This window comes from Papaver somniferum, chromosome 2, assembly GCF_003573695.1.
Source record: "Papaver somniferum cultivar HN1 chromosome 2, ASM357369v1, whole genome shotgun sequence".
NCBI classification, from domain to species: domain Eukaryota; kingdom Viridiplantae; phylum Streptophyta; class Magnoliopsida; order Ranunculales; family Papaveraceae; genus Papaver; species Papaver somniferum.
Genome location: NC_039359.1, coordinates 63,238,954 through 63,243,664, shown reverse-complemented (window position 1 = coordinate 63,243,664; position 4,711 = coordinate 63,238,954). Strand labels below are relative to the sequence as shown.

At 34.8% G+C, this 4,711-nt stretch overlaps 1 long non-coding RNA gene across 4 annotated transcripts; it reads right to left on the bottom strand.

Annotated features, from left to right (window-relative positions):
• Nucleotides 1-324: 324 nt before the first annotated feature.
• On the bottom strand, nucleotides 325-3,794 carry LOC113347843. 4 transcript variants are annotated; one of them, XR_003359290.1, is made up of 9 exons: nucleotides 3,518-3,794; nucleotides 3,260-3,383; nucleotides 2,463-3,008; nucleotides 2,326-2,369; nucleotides 2,112-2,197; nucleotides 1,710-1,826; nucleotides 1,491-1,619; nucleotides 1,162-1,285; nucleotides 325-523 (listed from the first exon to the last, which is right to left on the bottom strand). It is a non-coding gene; the product is annotated as an uncharacterized LOC113347843 (long non-coding RNA). The 4 variants fall into 4 exon arrangements; XR_003359288.1 differs by having other exon boundaries at nucleotides 2,326-2,620; nucleotides 2,863-3,008; XR_003359289.1 differs by having other exon boundaries at nucleotides 2,863-3,008.
• Nucleotides 3,795-4,711: the final 917 nt, after the last annotated feature.

Sequence of the window (4,711 nt, the reverse complement as noted above, 5' to 3'; positions counted from 1 at the left end):
ATTAACGACTACAAAATTTAAACTTAAACAGAAATTCACATGGATAGGAACTTACATGTCCAACATTTATTAATCGCCACTAGTGGAAAATAGCAGTTTCGCGACCGTCAAAGCAAGTCATAGATACGAGTTAAATGACTCGCTCTGGCGGTCGCGGAAAGGGTCGTTGTAGATATCCTGGAATAAGTTATGACTGATCCCAATCAGTAATAGATATTAATCTTAATATAAAAAAAAATAGACATATTGTCTGTCTGGCCTGACTGAATCTGACTAAATCTCAAATCAACACCAAATTCCATGAAACTGAAATGAAACCTGTACTCTCAGATTCAAAATGACCTTTCCATTAATCATCAACTGTTTTCATTACACAATTTATAACTAAATTCAGTTTACACTTGGATTCAAAATCATACAAAAAAGAATTCAGTAGAATGATAAACTGGCTGGTGTTGAACTAACCCCCCATACTTGATACACATGCGGTAAAATGAACGAACAACACTTCGTAATGGTACACCTGTAGCAAAGAAAGTTACACAAAAAATGGATTCAGTTGGCACTTAAGTTGGAAAGTTACAGAAAAATTAAATCCTCAGTTCTAGATGTTTGGAAGGGTCAAAACACTACAAGTCCAACATGGAACAACAAGCACCAAAGATTAAAAATAACCCACATACAGTTCAGTATCATATTCCAGGATATCTACACTGTTGGTCATTGATAATTCGCATACCACATGGATTAAAGATAATTAATTGGAGCCACCTCTAACCAAACTATCAACTATGGTTCTCTAGATAGAATGCACTACCTGAGGAAAAATACTCATAATCCCATCACATTCTTTCTTAATCACTTCAAATAGATCCAGCACTGCTAAACATAGACTACAATTGGATTTCATAAATTACACCATTTAGTAACAGACATCCAAAAGGCTTTACAAAACCTATAAAGCTGGCACATAATTCGAGACTTCAAAATGATAACTCGATTACCCATAACAAAGCTACTAAACTAGTATAAGTTTGCAAGCCATTCAAGTTAGTTTTGGAACCAAGAACCCAGACAAGAAGATGCCACTAAAACCCTCAGGGTTACACAATGCAGTTAATAATTCTAAGATATATAAAGAAAGCAATAGAGAACAGTTACCTCATTTTGTTTCTTTCAGGCTTTTTATCAAGAACTTGATGTGCAGTATTTGCAGTTTCAGAAGATGAGCTTACACAATTCAAGTTGGTAATTTCAAATAAGCACCTTTCTCAGATTGAGCTCCCTGAAACAAAGAACATGATTTGATGGTTACAATATGACATGAAACTACAACGCATAACTTGCGAAACAACTACGTGAGTGTAAATTGGTAAGGAAGTAGAAGACAAATTAACGGAATATATTTTACATTCTTAGCTTTTACATGAACTGAATAATTTTCTAATACAAGTGACCTCATTTCATGTTATTATATTTTACATTCTTACCTTTTGCATGAAAGGAATAAGTTATACAACCATCTTGTCGACTAGTCAAAATTCAATGGTAGAAGACAGAATTTAGCAGTAGAGTAAACAGATTAGTTGATGAAGGAAAGATTCCATCACGAATCCTACCTGAAAGATAATTTAACGGTAGCATTTTAAAAGTTAAGGTAACACATGCAAACAAAACGCTCATAAAGAAAAAAAAATTCTAAAATCTACCTCACTCCCATTAAGGATGACAATTTTTGGCCAAACGTGCAATCAACATAAGTCTAGGAATACCACCATGGTCTTTTGTGCTTATGTTTAAGAAGTTTCTGTGCAAAACTTCTAAATCTGGAGATATAATTAAGGAAGACAAAGCCATAAAGGTACAAAACAGAACTATGATACTATAATCTAATCGAATAACTACCAAAGCAAGGTCATATTTCATGTCATGCAAAGTTTACATGCAACATATAATCCTGGGCACAAAGAACAGAGATCTGACTTAAAACCGAATATGCTTCAAGATTTTGAGCATGTGTGAATTAGTTCTTAGAATCTATTGAAAGAGCCTAGTACTGCCTACAAATAAACTGGCAAGTACATAATATGTAAAATATTTGGAAAGGATACTAGAACTAGTGGAAAATAGATGATCCAGTTGGTGCAAGAGTTCCAGGCTCATCGAAGTCACGCATAATTTCATCTACTTCTCCATCCTGAAGCTCAAAAATCAACACTAAACCAATTAAGAAAACTGCAGGAGATCGAACGAAAAGATATACTACATTAAAACATAAAACGACACAATACCAAGAGGAAACCATTGCAATACGAGGTTACTTACAAGAGCGCGTGAGGGACGAGTGACCGGTGGACATTGTTGGCACTCTGCAAGAAAAGAAAAATACTTTAGACTCTATCAGGTAGCACAAAAATAAAGGAAAAGAATGGGACTAAAGTCTGAACGACTCCTTTGCTTACAAAAGATCGCAGAATATTCTTCTCAAATACGTATAATCATGTTTAACATCAAATTTGAAAAATATTAGCGTAACAAAGAAGAAACTCCACTAAGTATGCACTACAACGAAATGATAATACAAATCATCGTTAAGAGGCTACAAAGAACTGGTTATTGCCTGCAACAAGATGAGCAAATCTGTTAGCATAAAACATATACAATAGATGATTGAATTCAGTCCAGACCCTAAATTAAAGAAACTAAAACAGATTAATAACTGACGAAAGAAAGTCCCTAAAATAAAGAAAGAACCCTTTCTGAAGGATCAATTCCAGACCCTAAAGACAATACATCGAAATAAAAATCTAATCCAATCATTAACAGCAAATAGGTGAACCTGTAGACAATACCAATTTATACCTCACTGTTTATGTAATTAGTAAGAGACCACCACCACCACCACCTTCAGGTAGCAGCAACACCAACAATTGCACCACCAAACACTAACAGCACCATCAGCGTCACAAACACCACCAACAGTAAATCCATTAGCAATTATTCAAGGCCTGAAAATAATATATAATCCGTTAGAATTCAATCTAGAAGATATAAACAAACCGGAATTTCCATTAAGAAGAATGAAATTAAATGTTGAACTCAACACACCAGTGATACCCTTTTCACAAAACACTTAAAAATCAGATTTTACTAATTCACATTTAAGCATGAACTGAACCAAAAATGACTGAATCAGAATCTACCAATTCATGTTCTCTTATGGCACCTAAGAATGACCCAATTGCAATCAAACAATTACCTCAACTCACAAAACAGACGAGTTGTGTGAGACAAATCTTCTTAGCAAACTGACCATCTTCTTCTTCATCACCACCATCATAACCAGAAATCACAATACGAACCGGTTGAAGTAAACCGCAACCCTAATCAAGAAAAATAACACTTCAATCGAAACTACTACTAGGAAACCAAGAACTTGAAATCTAACCCTAACCCTAACATTAAAAATTAAAATTCTATAATTGGAGATGATGAAGAATATTGAGTCGATAATTACCTCAATTAAGGGCAAGAAGGATTTTGTCATTCACAGCACAGACCACCATTGGAATCGATTATTTGTTTGACTGTATTGAACCCCAACATAGCTTTGCATCCAGTAATGGATTTCACCTTACAGATCTGGATCCATTGTGAAAGAAGAAGATGAAAACAAATAATTTTTCTTTTATTCTTGCATATGTCAATCGAGAGATTAAACTTGCAGAGAGAGAGAAAGAAAAATAAGCAAGAAAAAAAGTTGGGATGAAGAAGGTTCATGGGAAGTATCGAGAAAGAAAGAGAAATAATAGAGGGATGAAGGGATAATAAGCCTCGCGTTTTTAGTGGCCACCCGAAACGATTTACGGGCCATTAATTTATACCCAGTCAAAAACTCTAGTTAAGGGGTACCTTATATGGTATTGAAGTTACATAAATGCCCTTCTGGTAAAACTGTATAAAAAACAAATCAAAAAAAAATTCTACTCATTTCAATTCTTCTTCTTCCAGTTTCATATTATCTTGCGATTGTGGAAGAAAAAAAAACTTTCCCTCGTTCTTGTGTTCAACCGAAACATCGCCGCGAATCGTAAAATCAAAACATCGTCGATTCGTTTATAAAACAATGGATAAGGGAAATGAAACCCACATACCTAGAACCAAAAACGTTGCTCGGGGTATCGATCCAAAGATTGGGATTTTAGCAAGAAATAAAGAAATTGTTGCTGCAAATGAAGAAGAACGCGAAGAACGCGAAGAAGAAGTACCCGTCGATGTAGTCGGTGGTTGCAATTCCGATAGTCAAACACTTCGTCAACTTCAAATGGCCCCAATTAGGTAAGAATCTATCATTTTTGGGGTTTATTTCGCTTTAATTCGACGAATCGAGGAAAAAAATTTCTAGGGTTTCGGTTATTTATCCAGATTCAGGCGATATTCATGCTTATTTACTTCCGAATGTAGTCGTGTTCTTCATTTCTCAAGAACATCGACAGTGTTCCGGAGAAATATTTGATGGGTATCGGTCGAATATTGTTGGCCATATCTTCCTGGATACAAACTGGTAACAATCGGTAGTTTAATGAATTTTTTGGCTTCCGAATATATTTAAGTAGACACACAGTATTCGGAAATACACTCACTACCGAATATATACATATATATATTGAAAAAATCTCAAAATTTCTGATATAGGAAAAATCCCATTTTG